Source organism: Castor canadensis, chromosome 9, assembly GCF_047511655.1.
Source record: "Castor canadensis chromosome 9, mCasCan1.hap1v2, whole genome shotgun sequence".
Taxonomy (NCBI): domain Eukaryota; kingdom Metazoa; phylum Chordata; class Mammalia; order Rodentia; family Castoridae; genus Castor; species Castor canadensis.
Window position 1 is genome coordinate 97,465,388 of NC_133394.1, and position 21,629 is coordinate 97,487,016.

Below are 21,629 nucleotides of genomic sequence, written 5' to 3' on the forward strand. Positions count from 1 at the left end.
AAGGGCCAGACAATCCAGGAGGCATCCTCCAAAAAACTTCACAGAAGATCTCAATGGTTGTGCCAGCAAGGCAATTGGAGGGCATTTGGTAGCTACTCAGAGGACAAAGTTTGAAAAGAATTTCTGTCCTTCGAAGTTCTAAGAAGAGGAAGGCACTTCTCTAAACTTTGAAGAATGAGGTGCCAAGTGACAACCATGAGAAGTAGGGAACCAAACTGGAAGACTACTGTAAGGATAGTCTCCAATATTTCACACCTCCTGCTCCTCACATCCTTGTGTAGCCCCTCCTCTGCCACCTGAAGTGCCCTTGCCTTACTGCCCCAGCTAAGTACCAGTTTGACAGTCATGTGAGTGAGCCATCTTGGAAGTTAGCACCACATGGAAGAGAATCACACTGTTCTTGCTGAGTCATAGCCAAATTAAAGAATCATCAGCAAATAAATGATTTTTGTTTGAGCCACTGAGTTTTGAGGAGAACAGAGAGCAAACACATGGTAAGGCTTTAGCTTCCCAGAGCTTTTTAGGAAATAGGATCCAAATGGGACCTTGAGAAGATGTCTTGATGCCTCCCCCACTACTAACCTAAGGCTCCTAAAATTCTCCCTGATGAGTTCAGGGACCGGAACTGAAAAGGGGCTTTGTGCTATTACTCACTCCCATGTTGCAATGAAAATCTCCCAAATTTCTACACCTCTCACCCTAGTATAAATGGGTTGTAGGTATATTAACTGGTATACAGTGCAAATTTGTGGCCTTGACTATTCCTTTGGGGTTCAGAGTTTGCTAGTTTGTGCCACATTCCTCACATATCCATCTGCATTGAGGTGTCTCCAGATGTTCCTCTGTTTTGCATACGCGATGGTCTGCACAGAGGACACACATGCAAGTACTTATCCCACAGAGGACAACAACAGAGACCATGATTTCCCGATTGCTTGGGGTCAGCCAACATTAGCTATAAGACAACACTGCAAAAGGAAGTTCTATTCAGAAAATTCCAACTAGGCACAGAGTTGGTAAAGCCACATGGGCAAAACCTGATGATTTTCTCTTCTTACTGTACAATGTCAGTATGCAGTTGCAAAAGAAGCAACAGTTACCAAAGTCTTATTATGGAATGCGGTGCTTCAGAGAAAATCTGCAAGATCTGTCTGTCTATCCCTCTGCATCCAGGCACTACCTAACCAACTCCCCATCCTTGCTGCCAAAAACATTTGGGGAAAGCACTGATTTTGTCCAGAAGGCAACAGCCTTCCAGTTGACGCTGCTGCAACTGCTAAACTAACAGGAGACTCATGCTGCTTCTGTTTCCATACATTCAGGCTTTGGGCAAATTTTAAAAATAATTTTGCAGCTTTCTTTTGAGCCGACATTCACTGTCAGCTGATACACACTTTAGAGCCCCTGTCAACGTGTCTGGAAAAGGGGTGGATTAATAATAGCTTACATTTCTATACTGCTTTTCATCCCAAAGGATCCCAAACAAGGGAAACAAGCTGAATCTTTTTCCTCATTTAAAGGAAGAACCCTAGTGAATTTCAAAGCAATCCTAAACACTAGAACTAATTACAAAGAAATTCACTTTTTTAAAGTGTCAGGACATAATTATTATTTTTCAAAACTTAAATAGTATCCACATTGCTCTTGAGAGCGCACAAAGAAATGCCGCCATCACCATTTCACAAGGCTGTCATCTCCTTCCAACAAAGACAACAGTTGCAGTGCCAGAAGATTTAGAGACATTATGGGTGAAGAGATAAAAATAATAATAATAATTAACGAATGCACAGGAAGCTCCATCTGGAGTGTCTGATAACACAGTGGGAGATGGATACAGATGGGAAAAGGTGGGTGGCACGGTAGAGCTTGTCCTGATCTCATGGGATTAGGACCCTAGCCACATTCGGATTAGCAGAGGCTTTGGTTGGTTCTTTCCACTCCCTGCGTTTCCAATGGGAAGAACCAGGCCAGAGCCAACATGTTTTACCAGTGTCCAGGAGATATGGACTGTGTCTGGATCATAGTATTATTGCCTGGCATCATGACAAGGTCAGTAATACATTTAATGGTGTTTGATAATCCTAGATTAATATATCTTTTCATTCTCTAAAATACAAATTCTTTCTTATCTTTAACCCAAGTAATTTGCATATACTTCCAGTAACTCCAGGCACAATGCTGCTTATTTTAAGCTTTTTCCCTCTGATTGGCAGCTAATTAGAACCTTGAGATGTTGGCAGGTGTTGAGATGAAAAGACATCATAAACCCAGCAATAGCACAGACAATGGCTTTTTAATCATCTGTTTAAGTCATGCAGTTTCCAACTATCTCATGTTTTTAGGATGAGTAGATTCTTGATCCTGGAGGACTGCTGAGCAAGGAAGACCTCTGCTGTTAAAAAAGAACCAACAGCTTCAAAGGGACAGTAAAAGTGCACTTCAAAAAAGGCAAAATGGAAAAGAGCTACAAGAAGCACACTTAAAATAGGAAACATGATTTCTTTTTCATCAATTTGATTTTTTTCTACAGAGACACCAAATTAGCATGAGCCAGACAGATACGTCCCCATTCTTCCATCTGCCATTGCTAGCAAACATGATCTTATGATGAATAAAGCAAAAAAGTAAGTTGTTAAGACAGAGTTACCTAGTTTGGGAAAGAGACTATCTACATCTATATATCCATATCTACAAATGTACATATACATAAATTGTGATTCCAAATATTGACATTCTTTCCTTTCAGTGTCATAGTTTGAGATTCTAGTGTATACCACTTACTTGATAGTCATCATGGGTATTACATTTCAGCACAGAGAGATTAAAAGGGGAAACTTTCTCCCACTGTCACAGGGAAGAAAAGACTGCTACCACAACTGCCTCACGCACCTTCCTCCCACAGAGCGTTGTGTGAACTCCAAAGATATCTCCCTCAACTTAATCTTTCTAAAAAAGGTATTGATTCCCCCAAATATTCACAGAGGATCTAATATTGCATAGAATTAGGTTTGGTGGGGAACACAAAAGTAAGAGAGGATTGGGGGTGTGGCTCAAGTGATAGAGAATTTCCTTAGTAAGCCCCAGGCCATGAGTTCAATCTCTGATGCCACCAAAATAATTTAAAAAAGGAAGAGATGTTTACCTTTGAGAAGCAGAAAAAATAAGATATAGATGTGTTACATAAATAGTTCAATAAAATAATTGCTTTATAGTGTGAGATCCTCAATTTTTACAAATTGAGAGAACACTGAAGACTGAAGAGGTCAGAGAGTCTTTGAAGAATGGGTGTTGGAAGATAAATAAGACTGAGTAAACCAAAAGAGGAAAGAATATTCCAAGTTGAAATACAAAGATTTGTTTTAGGGACTGGGAATGATTTGAACTAGTCGAAGAAATAGAGTCCTTTAGGATCTGATTCATTGTAAGATAAAGGTGTAGAATCGTATGTCATGTCACATATGAGTGTGTTCTATGACATGTAGGGCTTGACATTATAAAATCAAAAGCTACTCTGGAAAATTCTTCTAGTCATCAGATATGTAAAATTATAAGCAAGGGTTTGTTTCTCATTGGAAATTCACCCCTATGAACATTCTCAATTTTAAATCATAAAATTTTTTTAGTTTTATTTTTATTGTAATGACATGAAACAGAATGTATCATAATCTCTGTGTTTGTAAGGGCACAGACTTCTAATAATACTACATTCAGTTAGTATGTCTACTGTGATGTTACATGTGGTTTTTTGTTTTGTTTTGATGGAGACAGGATCTTGCTGTGTAGCTCAGTTTGACCTCAAACTTACCTTCCTCCTGCCTCAGCCTTTCAAATACTGAGATTACAAGTATGTGCCACCACACACGGCTAAATTGACATTTGTTTTGTTTTTCAGTGCTGAAGATTGAAGCTGGGGCTTTGCACTTTCTAGATAAATACTCTACCACTGAGCTACATCCCCAGTGAGAGTCACATGTTTTATGTATCCCAGCTTATCAGAGCAGTTCTTAACATGCCTTAGTATCATTTATTTATTTATTTAGGTGGTCCTAGGGTTTGGACTCAGGACCTCATGCTTGCTAGGCAGGTACTTTACCACCCAGGCTGGCTTCAAACCTGCCTCCCAAGTAGCATGAGCCACTGTCTCCTGGCTACAGTATCTTGTCACAATAAAAATCTGTCAGTTCTAGATAAAGTAGCATTCAAAACTGCCACCAACATAACCAAATAAAATAAAGAAGAAATGTTCCTATGACAGAACTCCTACATGTATTTATCAATAACTCAAAATATGCAACATAATACTAATCTGATTATACAAATGTGTGGTTCTTACAGTGTAACAGCAATTTAAATACACTTGAATTTGTTCAGATTACTTAGACTGCTTGTTCAAAAAGCATTTTTTTTTTTGCACTTCCTAGACATCTACTTTTCTTTTTTTTTCATTTATTCACATGTGCATACATTGTTTGGGTCATTTCTCCACCCTGGCCCCCTCCCCCACCCTTTCCCCCCTCTCTCCCTCAGTTCCAGGCAGGTCCTGTTCTGCCCTTATCACCAATTTTGTTGAAGAAATGACATAAGCATAATAAGGAAGACAAAGTGTTTTTGCTAGTTGAGTTAAGGATAGCTATACAGAAAGATTCCTACTATTGCTTTCATGTACCCATGTGTTATGACTCATATTTATTCAACTCTAACTGATCTTTACATTGATTACTGATCCCCTGCTCATGATAACCTCTATTGCTTTAAGGTTTCTGTATTAGTTCCTCTGAAGTGGGGACATCAAATGCTTTCATGTTTTGGGTTTTCTATCTATTCCTATATCTCCCATATGTGCTTTCCCCTTGTCCTGTGATCCAAGTCCAACCACATTGCTGCATTTGCCCTAGATCTAAAGTCCGCATATGAGGTCTTCTGAGCCTGACTGACCTCGCTCAGAATGATGTTCTCCAGTTCCATCCATTTACCTGCAAATGATAAGATTTCATTCTTCTTCATGGCTGAGTACAATTCCATTGTGTATAAATACCACATTTTCTCAATCCATTCGTCAGTAGTGGGGCATCTTAGCTATTTCCATAACTTGGTTATTGTGAATAGTGCTGCAATAAACATGGGTGTGCAGGTGCCTCTGGAGTAACCTATGTCACATTCCTTTGGGTATTTCCCCAGGAGTGGGATTGCTGGATCATATGGCAGGTCTATGTTTAGATTTTTAAGAAGTCTCCAAATTTTTTTCCAGAGTGGTTGCACCAGCTTACATTCCTACAGCAGTGTATGAGGTTCCTTTTTCCCCACATCCTCACCAACACAAGTTGCTAGTGGTGTTTTTGATGACGGCTATTCTAACAGGAGTGAGGTGGAATCTTAGTGTGGTTTTGATTTGCATTTCCTTTATGGCCAGAGATGGTGAGCATTTTTTCATGTGTTTTTTAGCCATTTGAATTTCTTCTTTTGAGAAAGTTCTGTTTAGTTCAGTTGCCCATTTCTTAATTGGTTCATTGATTTTAGGAGAGTTTAGTTTCTTAAGTTCCCTGTATATTCTGGTTTTCAAGTTCCTTGTGTGATGTATATCTTGCAAATATTTTCTCCCACCCTGTCGGTGGTCTGTTCAGTTTAGAGACCATTTCTTTTGTTGTGCAGAAGCTTTTTAATTTTATGAAGTCCCATTTGTTCATCCTTTCTCTTAGTTGCTAGGCTTCAAAAGCATTTAAAGTCAGTCTTGCATAACAAAATATGAGTATCACAAAAATTTTAAGCTCATATATGTATAGAAACATGATAAGAAATTTCCCCAAATTTGGCAACAATCCTAAAAATCTATGTAACACTACTTACAGCAAATTGTTTTTAATAATAAAAACAAATTTTGGTCAGTCATGCAAAATGAAGTATAAATTATATTTCTACTTTTAGAAAATATTAAGATGTAATTGTCATATGAAGAGGTGATCACAGAAGAGGCAGCTAAAAATACAGGAAAGAGACTTTATAGTGGGATGTCAGTACATGAAAATACTGTTATTTTTCTGAATCTTGTGTCATTTGTGGTATTTCCTGATTTTTAAAATGAGTAATCTGTTATGATTTCTTTCTCATTCTAAATAAATGTTTATCTGATTTTGCATTTTCAATTTTCAATTTTTTTCTCTGGCGCCAAGTGGCTCACACCTGTAATCCTAGCTACACAAGGAGGCAGAGATCAGGAGGATCATGGGTTGAAGCCAGCCAGGGCAAATGGTTCTGTGAGACCCTATCTCAGAAAAACCTTTTACAAAAATAGGGCTGGTGGAGTGGCTCAAGGTGAAGACCCTGAGTTCAAGCTCCAGTACCACAAAAAAAAAAAAAGTCCTCAAAACCAGTCAGCTTTCCAGTTCCACAAAACCTAAATCTGTCTTTTTCAGGTGCTTAGGTTATAAATATCTTATTAATTTAATGCCTCGACACTATCATAAACCAAAGTTTCAAGCATAATATACACTTACAGTGAAATTTACTATTAAATGGAATATGCATTCTTATTTCAAATTGTCATTTCAGTAGTTTTTAGTCATTTTGGCCAAGTTCTTGTCAGATCAGATTAACTGCATTATTGTAACTAGACAATGTGGCTTAAAAAGTGAATGTTGGCCTTGCTGCTATTCTTTTATATTTGTAATTACTATTCTTTTCACTCTGATTCCTTTTCTGAAATCTTTTTAAGCCATTTGCTTATACTAAAAACCATAAATCAATAAATTCATAATCAGCTGCATATAAAGAGAAAAAATGATAATATGCTGGAAGTTAACCAAAAGTGAATGAGAACCCTATTGCTATCCCCTTAGTACTTTGAACTCCAACGTTATTTATGAAGGGCACCATAAATGACACATGGTCACCTGATACACAATTTGAAAGTAGTTTCTGTATTAAGCTGTACATGAAACATTAGCAAAGTTTAATTTCTTTTCCTTTTCAGTGAAATTACATGTTATATACACACATACAATTATTAACATAGAACAGAAATAGAACAAAACGTTCTCCATTCTTTCTATTTCAGAGGATTATCTGTCACATCCCTTGGGTTCAACCCACTTTGGAAAATACAGTCCTCATTTTGGAAATTACTGGCCTAGAAATCCTCTTTCTTATGTTAAGGGGGAAAATAGAAACCATTAAAGATTCTTGAGCAAGGGAGAGACTTTAAGGCAATACTTTTGGAAAATCACTTCAGCAATTCTAGTCAAGGTAGACTAAATGCTATAGTTGGGAGGTAGAAACAAGAATAAGGAAGCCAGTGCAATAAAGTGAAAATGAAGTAATATGAATGAAAATTAGGAGTGTGGAAAATAAGAAAGAGAAAGAAGGAAACAGAGCAGCTGATGTGATAAAGAAGAATGCACAGAATTTGCAATGCTTTACCATTTAGATGGGTAAGTGTGGGACTAGAGTGTTTGATATGGTATGTGCCTGTGGTTACATCAAACATTAAACTACCAGACTGTTTGTGCATCCCCTGGGAAAATGGTGCTGAAGTGCCACTACTACTCAAATAAACATACTAGAGAAATTAAGGCAGTGTACATAAACATATGGCATTCACTGCCTAATTAAATACTAAAGAGTCAACAATGGCCTTAACTGTAAGAGTACAATGACTGCCAGAAGGAAGCAGCAAATTAGGCATTCAAACTGGAAACATCTCAGATTTGTCACAATTAAGGCTTTCAATTAAAAATTAGAAAATTCTTTAATATCTAAAGATTATAAAAAATTTTAGATGAATAGAATGAGTTGATGAAAAAACCCTTAGTGAACTAGATCATTCTCTTTACTGATAGGCCAGAGCAGTGAATAAGAAAGGTTCTGCCTGGAAGTGAGGAGGGGAGGTGGGGAGAGGGTGGGGGCAGGGGCTGGGGGAGAAATGACCCAAACAATGTATGCACATGTGAATAAATGAATTAAAAAAAATACAAAAACATTACCCTATAAAAGAAAAGATTGATAAATTGGGCTTAATTAAAATTGACCTTCCGTTCATTAAAAGACATATTTAAGAAAGTGAAAGGGTAAGCCACGGATGGAGAAACACAAAAAAAAAAAAAATGAGGAAGAAAACCATGTCATATACTACTAAACTACTTTGTAAACATTTAGTTACTTTGCTAATTTTTTAATTATTACATACTCAAGGTTAAATATTAAATAAAAGCTCTGTCCTGCCCTACAACTACTCAGCTTCCCATCCTTCTCTCTATGACATTTAAATAATTTAGTGATTACATAAAAATCTTTAGGAAAAACTATTATTTTTCTCAATTATAATATAATCATTATATTTTTGCCTTATGCTATAAGAAATGAAGATTTACTTCTTTCATACCACTTCTTACCGAGTTTCCCAATCTACCACATAGAGATATAGTTAGTCATAGGTTGGAGCCTACTTGTACCAGCTTGCAAGAACAAATTCTTTCAGGAATTTTGCAAGTCAGTTATTAAACTGCCATTGTTAAAATTTGAACAAATTTACAATGAAATGAACTATATTAAAACAAAAGCAATAAATACTCAAAACTTATACTTCTTAATTACATTACTAAATTTATTATCTGTGCTCTTGAGGTTATTTATGTTTATTGTATCTGAATGGCGGAAGTACTAGATTATGGTATGCTGCTATATGTGTCTTCCCAATGCTATTCAGTGACATAATCTTGGTATTTGATGGGAGTATTTCAACATAGGAAGCAGCAAATAACACAATCCAACCTTGATTTATTATTTTGTTAATTTGTCTAGATTTTAGATTTGGAAAAACTATGCAGAAAATTCTAATAATTTAGATAAACAAAGCTTAAAATGTGTCATGTCTGTATCCATTAAATTGTGAATAGAATAAAAATGAAGAGGTATTTTCCATTATTCAAAAAAATTCATTTCAGCAAAGAATTTGCTCATATCATTGGTGAATGAGTAAAAGTCTGACATTTGTCTTCATTGTCTTGATTTTTATTACTTATTGAGGTAGACAAAAAGTCAACCAACATTCATATTCTTATGTCAATTATAGTCATTAGTTGTTAAGGGTTCCAAGAAATCAGCAAAAATCAGAGAACCAATCACTATATGGAACTTATAATAAAAAAATTTTGTGCACTTCATTATTTTTTGTAAATTATGAAGTATATAGCCTTTATAAAAGCAAAATTTATAGTAATTGTATGAGTATGTACATTTTAGAGCTATTTGTTAAAATTTGACCAGTATATCACTGGTTATATAATTATTTTTGTTAAATTAATAACAGTATTTTAAAATTGGAATATAGAAATGTTCACCAGACATTTCAATTTTTTTCTTGGATAAATGTTTGTTTCTCCTGGAGTTTCTAATTATCTTTCCTTTTTTCTGTAGAATTTTTGGTATAATAGCTTTCCCTTTTTATTCCTAAAAGCTCCATTGTAACAGGAGTACTATGAAATATTTTACAGAACATGACAAGAAATAACTCCCTCTCAGACCCTCTGGCATCTTGCTGAAATTTGAATTCATTACATTTTAGGCCTAGGGCACAGCTATTTTCCTGGGACATTAATGACTCTTCTTTAGTTTTTTGTCCTAAATCTTCTTTGAGTTTATTCTCCTATTTTATTTTATTTTCCTATTTCTTTTGTGTGTGTGTGTGTGTGTGTGTGTGTGTGTGTGTGTGTGTATGTGTGTGTGTGTGTGTGTGCTGGGTATTCTCTTATTTTAATAGAACGTATCTTCAACAAAGTTCTTAAAGAGTAAGAGGGATATGATTTTCCTGAAGGCATCTTAAAAGGTCTTTATTCTGCTCTACTTTTATGGATAAATTTGGGTAAAGAATTCTTGGTCTAAATTAATTTTCTCTCAGCTTGGGGGGGCTATAACTTGATTTTATGCTAGCAATCAATGTTGCTTTGAGAAAACCAATGATACACTAAGTATTTGAAACTAAGTGAAATGATCTCTTCAGAAACTTTTCTCTTTTACCCTTATGAATTGCAACAAAATAGTTATGTGCCTTGATAGTGCCTTTCCACTCATTTTATAAAGCACTCAATATGACATTTTGATCTTGAAACCTGTTATATGTCAGCTATTATATTGCATATTTGATAAATTCCTCCTCTATATTTTCTTTGTGTATAACTTCCTTGAACACATATTAGTTGACCGCTCCTCTAAGACTCTTATCTCTTCTCCTATTTTCCATATCTCTGACTCCTTGTTAAACCATCTGAAAGATTTTTTTCTATTGATTTTTTTTTCTCAGGCATTATATTTTCACTTTTCAAGAGATCTTTCTTGTTCTCTTTTATCTTTTTCATTCTATCCTGATAGTGTTTTATAGAAGTATTATCACTTTTATCTCTCTTAAAGACTTGTTTTATCTTTTGAGATTCTCCATACTAACCCTGCTTCCTTTAGATTTATGTCATTTACTTGTTTTTTTCTGTTTAGCAAAGAAAACTGTCTAAAATTCTTTACTGTTCTTTGGTCACTTGCTCAAATTGACATGAAGAACACACATGTAAAAAACTAACCAGAAAGCCTATATTCTGTGATAATGTATTAACCAACGACCTTCACTCTATGGTAGGTAAGAAGGTGCCAAGAGGAACATTTGGGGACAACTCTAAGGCCAGCCTGGAAAGACTGCAATAGTTCAAGTTCTTCAGAGAAAAAAACCTCCTATCTGCTGCAAAGTATTGCACAGTTACTCTCTTTCAGGCCAACATCTCACCTCCACCTTTCTCTTCTCTCTCTTTTTTTTCTTTCCTTTCTTTCTTTTTTTTTTTTTTTGACATCTCTGAACGAAATTCTTTATGAAGTTGGGACAAATCAAATTTCTATAATTCTATGCCTTCTTCTGCAAGCATTCCATGATAAAATTGACTATGTAACTCCTAGTTATCTCTATTCTATCTGCTTTCTGATTCCAGAATTTTGTTAAATTCTACCTAGTACTCAACAATGGCAGAAAAGGTTCTCTAAACTACTCTCTCTCTCTGTAAGTGACTAAAATTGCCAGATCAATCTTTTTTTAGTATTTCTTTTAAAAGATCACAAGGTATTAAACAATTACTCGAAGAATTCCAACATGGCGGCTAGAGGGAGGAAGCAGAAAGCATGCCTCCTATAGTGAAATCTGGGAAAGATGATGGAGACACACCTTGCAGGCAAAACCACCGAGAACAGGCAAAACTTTGACCCCTCCACACCTCCAGCCAGTGCAGAGAATCTCCACTTCACGTTAAACAGAGAAACCAGGAGGGCCCCTGGGCTACCAGTCACCCGAGCCCAGACAGCTTGGGAAGACACAGACAAGCTTACTGTTGATTAGTACACTAATGCTCCTGGTTTATACCTTTGAAACTTTCTTGTTTCTTTGTTTTATTTTTTCCTACTTGTCTGTTTGTTTTTCCCTTTTTCTTTAACTTCTTTGCTTTCCATCTCCTCTCACCCTTCCATTCTAAATATCACCATTGTTATTATTACAACCTAGAAAATCCTTAATAGCACACAGTACAGGGACAGTAACAACACCAAGAGCAATGACGGGAAGACAGAAAAAACAGGGAAACCAGTTTCCCCACAGCAAAAAATTAGTACAAGAACCAGAGGGAAATGAAGAAAACAGATACTCAGATCCAGACTCCAACAAAATGAAGATACACTATGCCAAAGAACCCAATGAAGCCCAAAAGAATAATTTAAAAGAAGACATACTATAGGTACTCATGAGAATTTTATAGAGATGATACTGGATATGGTCAACCAAAATGTACAGGAGACACTCAAGAAATTCCAAGACAACAAAAATAGAGAATTTGAAAAAGCAAAAGAAGAAATAAAGGAAACCATAGAAGCACTGTATAAACACCAAAGTGAAACAGAGAACACGATTAATAAACAGATAAATGAACTCAGGACACAAATAGACAACATTAAAGAGGAAAACACCCAGGATATGGAAAACCTCAGAAAAAAGAATGAAACAGAACTGCAAAACAAAATGGAAGGCCAATACAGCAGAATAGAACAAACAGAATACAGAATCTCAGAACTTGAAGATGAAATGGTAATTAAAGGAAAAACTGAAGAACTATTAATTAAACAACTCAAGACCTGTGAAAAGAAAATGCAAGAACTCACCGACTCCATCAAAAGACCAAACTTGAGAATCATGGGCATAGAAGAAGGAGAAGAGGTGCAAGCGAAGGGAATGCATAATATATTCAACAAAATAATAACAGAAAATTTCCCAAATCTAGAGAAAGATATTCCCATACAGATCCAAGAGGCCTCCAGGACACCAAACAGACCAGATCAAAATAGAACTATCCCACGACATATCATCATTCAAACAACAAGTTCAGAAACTAGGGAAAGAATATTGAAGGCTGTAAGAGAGAAAAAACAAATAACATACAAAGGTAAATCCATCAAAATCACAGCAGACTTCTCAATAGAAACATTAAAACCAAGAAGAGCATGGGGTGAGATCTTCCAGGCACTGAATGAAAATAACTTCAACCCCAAGATACTCTGCCCAGCAAAACGATCATTCAAAATAGATGGAGCAATAAAAGTCTTCCATGATAAGCAGAACTAAAACAATCTGTAACCACAAAGCCACCACTACAAAAGATTCTTCAAGGGATTCTGCACACAGAAAGTGAAACCCAACTTAACCATGAAAAGATGGGCAGCACCAAACCACAGGAAAAGAAAAAGCAAGACAGTAGAGAGTAACTGCAACTTAGGTACACACAATCAAACCTTCAAACAACTAAGACAACTAAATGACAGGAATCACCACTTACCTATCAATACTAACACTTAATGCTAACGGACTTAATTCACCCATCAAAAGGCACTGCTTGATGAAATGGATTAAAAAGGAAGATCCAACAATTTGTTGCTTACAGGAGACCCATCTCACTGACAGAAATAAGCATAGGCTTAGGATGAAAGGCTGGAAGAAGATTTACCAAGCCAATGGCCCCCAAAAACAGGCAGGAATAGCAATACTTATCTCTGACAAAGTAGACTTCAAACCTACATTGAACAAATGAGATAAAGAAGGACATTCCATACTAATAAAAGGGGAAAAGGACCAAAAGGAATAATAATCATCAACCTGTATGTACCCAATGTCAATGCACCCAATTTCATCAAACATACCCTTAAAGATCTAAAAGCATATATTAACTCCAACACAGTGGTTGTGGGAGACTTTAACACTCCATTATCATCAATAGATAGGTCATCCAAACAAAAAATCAATAAAGAAATCGAAGATCTAAAATATACAATAGATCAAATGGACCTATTTGATGTCTACAGAACATTTCATCCAACTTCTACACAATATACATTCTTCTCAGCAGCCTATGGAACCTTCTCCAAAATAGATCATATCCTAGGGCACAAAGCAAGTCTCAGCAAATATAAGAAAACAGAAATTATACCGTGCATACTATCTGATCACAATGCAGTAAAAGTAGAACTCAACAACAAAACTAAAGACAAAAAACATGCAAACAGCTGGAAACTAAATAACTCATTACTTAATGAACAATGGATCATTGATGAAATAAAAGAGGAAATTAAAAAGTTCCTGGAAGTCAATGAAAATGAAAACACAACCTACCAGAACCTATGGGACACAGCAAAGGCGGTCCTGAGAGAAAGTTTATAGCCATGAGTGCATATATTAAAAAGACTGAAAGGTCCCAAATCAATGACCTAATGATACATCTCAAACTCCTAGAAAAACAAGAACAAGCAAATCCCAAAACAAATAGGAGAGAAATAATAAAAATAAGAGCTGAAATCAACAAAATACAAACCAAAAAAACCATACAAAGAATTAATGAAACAAAAAGTTGGTTCTTTGAAAAAATAAACAAGATCGATAGACCCCTGGCAAACCTGACTAAAATGAGGAGAGAAAAAACCCAAATTAGTAGAATCAGGAATGCAAAAAGGGAGATAACAACAAACACCATGGAAGTCCAGGAAATCATCAGAGACTACTTTGAGGACCTATATTCAAATAAATTTGAAAATCTTAAAGAAATGGACAGATTCCTAGATACATATGAGCATCCAAAACTGAACCAAGAGGAAATTAATCACCTGAATAGATCTATAACACAAAATGAAATTGAAGCAGCAATCAAGAATCTCCCCAAAAAGAAAAGTCCAGGACCTGATGGATTCTCTGCCGAATTCTATCAGACCTTTAAAGAATAACTGATACCAACCCTCCTTAAACTGTTCCATGAAATAGAAAGGGAAGGAAAACTGCTGAACACATTTTATGAAGCCAGTATTACACTCATCCCAAAACCAGGCAAAGACACCTCCAAAAAGGAGAACTATAGGCCAATCTCCTTCATGAACATGGATGCAAAAATCCTCAACAAAATAATGGCAAACCGAATTCAACAACACATCAAAAAGATTATTCACCATGACCAAGCAGGCTCCATCCCAGGGATGCAGAGGTGGTTCAACATATGAAAATCAATAAACAGAAAAAAAATCAATTAACAGAAGCAAAGACAAAAACCACTTGATCATCTCAATGGATGCAGAAAAAGTTTTTGATAAGATCCAACACCATTTCATGATAAAAGCTCTATGAAAACTAGGAATAGAAGGAAAGTACCTCAACATTATAAAAGCTATATATGACAAACCTACAGCCAGCATTATACTTAATGGAGAAAAACTGAAACCATTCCCTCTAAAATCAGGAATGAGACAAGGATGCACACTATCTCCACTCCTATTCAACATAGTACTGGAATTCCTAGCCAGAGCAATTAGTCAAGAAGAAGGAATAAAAGGAATACAAATAGGTACAGAAACTGTCAAAATATCCCTATTTGCAGACGACATGATCCTATACCTTAAAAGCCCAAAAAACTCTACTCAGAAGCTTCTAGACATCATCAATAGCTACAGCAAGGTAGCAGGATATAAAATCAGCATAGAAAAATCATTAGCAATTGAAAACAATTCCATTTACAATAGCCTCAAACAAAATCAAATACCTAGGTGTAAACCTAACAAAAGATGTGAAAGACCTCTACAAGGATAACTATAAACTTCCAAAGAAAGAGATTGAGGAAGAGTATAGAAAGTGGAGAGATCTCCCATGCTCATGGATTGGTAGAATCAATATAGTAAAAATGTCTATACTCCCAAAAGTAATCTACATGTTTAATGCAATTCCCATCAAAATTCCAATGACATTTATCAAAGAGATTGAAAAATCTACCATTAAATTTATATGGAAACACAAGAGGCCACGAATAGCCAAGGCAATACTCAGTCAAAAGAACAATGCAGGAGGTATCACAATACCTGACTTCAAACTATATTACAAAGCAATAACAATAAAAACAGCATGGTACTCGCACAAAAACAGACATGAAGACCAGTGGAACAGAATAGAGGACCCAGATATGAAGTCACACAACTATAACCAACTTGTCTTTGACAAAGGAGCTAAAAATATATGATGGAGAAATAGCAGCCTCTTCAACAAAACCTGCTGGGAAAACTGGTTAGCAGTCTGCAAAAAACTGAAACTAGATCCATGTATATCACCCTATACCAAGATTAACTCAAAATGGATCAAGGATCTTAATATCAGACCACAAACTCTAAAGTTGATACAGGAAAGAGTAGGAAATACTCTGGAGTTAGTAGGTATAGGTAAGAACTTTCTCAACGAAACCCCAGCAACTAAGAGATAGCTTAGATAAATGGGACCTCATAAAACTAAAAAGCTTCTGTTCATCAAAAGAAATGGTCTCTAAACTGAAGAGAACACCCACTGAGTGGGAGAAAATATTTGCCAGCTACACATCAGACTAAGGACTGATAACCAAAATATATAGGGAACCTAAAAACCTAAATTCTTCCAAAACTAATGAACCAATAAAGAAATGGGCAAGTGAACTAAACAGAACTTTCTCAAAAGAAGAAATTCAAATGGCCAAAAAACACATGAAAAAATGCTCACCATCTCTAGCAATAAAGGAAATGCAAATTAAAACCACACTACACCACCAACAGGTGTTGGCAAGGATGTGGGGAAAAAGGAACCCTCTTACACTGTTGGTGGGAATGTAAACTAGTACAACCACTCTGGAAAAAAGTCTGGAGGCTATTTAAAAAGCTAAACATTGATCTACCATTTGATCCAGCAATACCACTCTTGGGGATATACCCAAAAGACTGTGACACAGGTTACTCCAGAGGCACCTGCACACCCATGTTTATTGCGGCACTATTCACAATAGCCAAGTTATGGAAACAGCCAATATGCCCCACCACTGACGAATGTATTAAGAAAATGTGGTGTCTATACACAATAGAATTTTATGCAGCCATGAAGAAGAATGAAATGTTATCATTTGCTGGTAAATGGATGGAATTGGAGAACATCATTCTGAGTGAGGTTAGCCTAGCCCAAAAGGCCAAAAATCGTATGTTCTCCCTCATATGTGGACATTAGATCAAGGGCAAACACAACAAGGGGATTGGACTTTGAGCACATGATAAAAGCTTTAGCACACAAGGGAGGGGTGAGGATAGGTAAGACACCTAAAAAATTAGTTATCATTTTTTGCCCTTAACGTAGAGAAACTAAAGCAGATACCTTAAAAGCAACTGAGGCCAATAGGAAAAGAGGACCAGGAACTAGAGAAAAGGTGAGATCAAAAAGAATTAACCTAGAAGGTAATACACACACACAGGAAATGAATGTGAGTCAACTCCCTGTATAGTTATCCTTATCTCAACCAGCAAAAACCCTTGTTCCTTCCTATTATTGCTTATACTCTCTCTTCAACAAAATTAGAAATAAGGGCAAAATAGTTTTTGCCAGGTATAGAGGGGGTTGGGGGGAGAGTGAGGGGGCGGAGTGGGTGGTAAGGGAGGGGGTGGGGGCAGGGGGAAGAAATGACCCAAGCTTTGTATGCACATATGAATAATAAAACAATTTAAAAAATTTTTTAAAAATAAACAATTACTCAGCCAAAAATGAAAGGAAAGCAGAAACCAGAAACATAAGTTAGCATTGAAACAATACTCTCCTGCTGGCATTTGGCAGTCCAAGGAAATAATTTCAAAGCCAAGAGTCCACTCATTGTGCAGATTCTAATAGGAAAGACTCTTCTCAGTAACCAGAGATTCCAAGGGACCATAAGTCCAGACAACAGTGCAACATTATCACATAGGTAGAAGAAGGAACCTTGTGCCAAAACATGATTGAGATGATCTTGTAACAGGTACTTAACAGCTGCTTTTGCTGAAGAATGCTAACTCCTCACTTGTCCCCACAAATTAACTGAAAGAAGGATAGAAGCTATGTATCCCAGATTGTATCTGTATTCTGAACCATTCTCTCCTACAGGTACTGGGTTCTAGGAAGGACAGGACTGACTGATGACATCTTTTTGACAAGGGACCAAAACTACCCCTCGGGAACAATAAAATAGACCACCACAACAATGTGACATTGTTGACAACAATGACAACTTCTCTAGAACCCCTCCCAAAACAAGGACTGTAATAATGATCTACCAAGCACACCTGTGAGGAGGGCTGTTTAATAATTATGCATACATCTCTTCCCCTACTCCCCAGTTCTTTGTCTATTTAAACCTATAGCTCATGACCATACCCTTAAGATGGCTGAAGATGGGCTGAAGTGCTGCCTCCCAGAGGTTGTCCATGTCATGTAACAAATCTCCATTCTCTGCCCTTCACTATGTCTCTTAATTTGGCATACAGGGGCAAGCGGCCAGACCTGACATGTGGAATCTCAAGACTTTGGGCCTCGGGTCTAATACCCCAGCTGCAATCTGAGACTAGTATATGCAGCTGCCTGATAGAAGCAATGCAAAACTTTTCCAGGAGGGTGATGTTTGAATATTAAACTTCAATTTATATCCCTATAAATAAATTTTTAATACTTGAACAACCTAAAATAAGAGAAAATAAGAAAAAGAACTCTATGAAAGGGTAACTAATAATAGTAAGTACAAGGGCAGTTTTAAAACATTCAATATTATCAGACACAAATATAAAAAGTTGACAGTATCAAAAATCAGCAGAAAAAGTTTCCTCTTTTATTTGCCACAAAATGTGGCATAAATTTTCAAAGAAAACATCCAGAAATGAAAAAAATTGAAAACTCAATAAAGCTGTTTAACTGCAGATTAGACAAGGCTGAAGAGAGAATTAGAAGAAATTAATGAGAGAGGCAAAGTGTAAAGACGAAACCAAACCTGCTGTAGAGTTTAAGAGACATGAAGAATAAAGTGAGAAATCAATATCAAAGAAGTAACAATAACTAGAACTAATAAAGATATCGATCCACATATTAAAGCCAAACAAATCTCAAACCATATAAATAAAAAGAAATTCAAGCTGATAAACATGATGAAACTGAAGACTCTCCCCCAACAAGAAACACCGTAGAAGCATTAAGAGATAAGAAGGAATGATACAAATGAATAATAGACTGACAACTGACTTCTACAACAGCAACACTGGAAGCCAGTTTTATTTGTGTAACAAATCAGAAAGAATAGGAGGCTCCCATCTACCTCCTGTCACCATGTACACATGGCCTCTCCACTAACAACATCTCATATCACACTGACACCTTTATTATAACTGAAGAACCTACATCGGCACATCATTGCCACCCAAAGTTTACATTAGAGTTCACTCTTGATGTTATACTTTCTATGTGTTTTGACAAATGTAGAATGATATGTATCTACCATTATTACATCATACAGAATAGTTTCACTACTCTAAAAACCCTCTGTGCCCCATCATCATTTCAAACACATTACTCCACTTCCCTGAAATTTTCTCTTCATCTGCTTTCCCAAACACACCTTGTCTATGCTTCTGTAATAAAAAAAAATCCAAATTAGACTCAAAGTTTTCCCATAGTTGTAAAGTGAATCGTACTTTACTAAATAAAAATTAGAATTTATCAAGTATCTTTCAGGGGGTGGCACTGGGGTTTAAGGAAACAGTATCTTTAATATGTTAAAAGAATTCTAGTGCTGCTGGACCTGTGTGTTGCAAGCTGGGGACATAGGTCTCTATTCTGGAGACTGGGGTTTGATAAAGTTGTCAAAAGTAAGACCTGCTTTAAGAGATACCAAGTGAAGTTTAGAGGATGATGAGAGGGTAAAACTGACCACTATGTTCGGAAACACTTGGTGATCCAGGACAAAAATAAATATAACATCCTCAAATGCAGGTGACAGTTCTTATGCCTAACAGAGATATCATTGTTAGATTGCTTGTGCACGATTAGAAGGAGATATGATATGTGCGCAGCATATACACACAAACTACCAAAACATGGTGTGAAGATTGGCATCACAAATTATGCTGCAGCCATTGCACTGGCCTGCTGCTGACCCACAGGCTTGGTCAATAGGTTGGGCACAGACAAAATCTCAATAGGTGGAGGGCCAAGTGGAGGTGACTGGAGATGGATGCAATGTGGATAGCACTGATGGTCAACCTCTGCCTTTAACTGCTATTTGGATGCAGGTCTTGCCAGAACTACATCTGGCTATCAAGTTTTGGGGGCCCTGAGGGGAGATGTAGATGGAGGCTTGTCAATCCCTCACAGCACCAAAAGATTCCCCAGTTATGATTTTGAAAGCAATTTGTTCGATGCAGAGAACTTTGGAAGCACATTACGGGTCAGATTGTTTCAGATTACATGCATTACCTAATGGAAGAAGAAGATTCTCTCAGTACATAAAGAACAACGTAACTCCAGACATGATGGAGGAGATGTCTAAGAAAGCCTATGCTGTTCTATGAGAGAATCTAGTCTATGAGAAGAGAGAAAAGTTAAAAGAAGAGGTGGAACCATCCCAAAATTTCCCTTGCCCAGAAGAAAGATTGGGTGGTTCAAAAGAAGGCAAGCTTCCTCAGGAACTAGCTGCTGAGAGATAAACCAAACAATGTTCTATAAAGATTATTTTTCCAATAAAGACAATAAACTTATTGACCAAACAACTTAAAATATGCTAAAAGAAAATATATTATAACTAGAATTCTACATCCAGTAGTGCTTTAAGAATAAAGGCAAAATAAAGATTATTTTCAAGCTAATCCTTGTGGCATACACCTGTAATCCCAGCATTCAGGAGGCCAAGGCAGGAGGATCATGAATTCTAGTCCAGTCCAGGCTACATAGTGAGTCCTTGTCTCAATAAACAAAAAAAATTTTTTTTCTTTCAGTCAAGAAAAATTAGACATTTCACCACAAATAGATGTTTTAGTAAAGGAAACTCTAAAGGGTATATTTTAGATAAAAGGAAAGAATTCCCAGATACAATTCTAAAGCAAATAAAATGAGAGAAAAATAAAGTGGTACGTATGTTGATAAATATAAATGAGCACTTTCTCTACAATACAGTAATAGCAATATCCTATGATTAAGCAATTCATGACAATAATGCCATGTGAACAGGAGTGAGATCAATGAGGTTGAGGTGTCCTAAGGACCTTGTATTGTCCAAGAAAAAGATGAAGGTACTGATTTACTTTAGAGTCTGATAAATTAAATACCCATGTTGCAATCTCTAGAGAAACCACTAAAGAAATACAAATAGACTATATGATATCAAAACACAGTATAAGAATAGCAAAGAGTAAACTAGAAAAAAATGTTTAAAAAATTAAGAAGCTGATGAATTTCACATGGGTCAAAGATGAAATAATGAAAACTAGAAAATATTTTGACTGCAATATAGTTGACTATTTTACACATACGTAAATCTACTTGTGTGTGCATGTGTGTGTGTCTGTGGCCTGCAGTTCACCATAAGAAGGATAAGTCCCTATTTCAGATTAATAATGTATAAGTTCTCCCAAAAGATATCTCATTCTATTTGACATTGTGACTATAAAGACTTTGTTCTTTTCTTTCATTTTAGAGAATTCTGCAAAGGAAAAGGAGATGGACAGATTTCAAATGGTCACATGTAGCCACAATTCCATTAAGCCATGTTAAGCCTCTGTAAGAAACAGCACAATCTAATGTTCTACATCTTCCTTTTTTCCTTTCTTTAGGCATTTTAAGTTTATCATAAAAAAAACCTGATAATCCCTACATGTATTTTGTTTCAAGCACAGAGCAGAATCATTTACAAGTCATCTATATTTTTGAGAATTTTCCCTGTTTTTAAAGACCTTCTAGTTGGGTGTGGTGACCCATGCCTGCAATCCCAGCATTCAGGAGATAGAGACAAAAGGACCATAAATTCAGTACTAGCCTAAGCTACAACATAGCAAGTTTGGGTTACCTAGGGAGATACTGTCTCAAAAACAAACAAACAAAAAATTCCCAAAGATAACGTTCTCTTTTCATTCAGAAATGTAGTTACACTTGAAATGTTTTTGTAAGCATTTCAAGAAAGTTCTTCACATTAACCCAAGTTAACCTTACAATGAAAACCAGTCCCTGTCTGCCATGTGACTTCAATCTCTTTTCCCCCTCATTAATCCAACTGAAGTAAAGCAATATTTATTGTGGC

General features: G+C 36.2%; 1 protein-coding gene and 1 pseudogene across 1 annotated transcript in view; one reads left to right on the top strand and one right to left on the bottom strand.

The window, feature by feature from the left end:
• Slc4a4 (solute carrier family 4 member 4) overlaps positions 1-21,629 on the bottom strand; it is a 421,377-nt gene that overhangs the window by 370,992 nt on the left and 28,756 nt on the right. The window lies entirely within an intron of this gene.
• On the top strand, positions 859-20,029 carry LOC109679522 (large ribosomal subunit protein uL18-like; annotated as a pseudogene).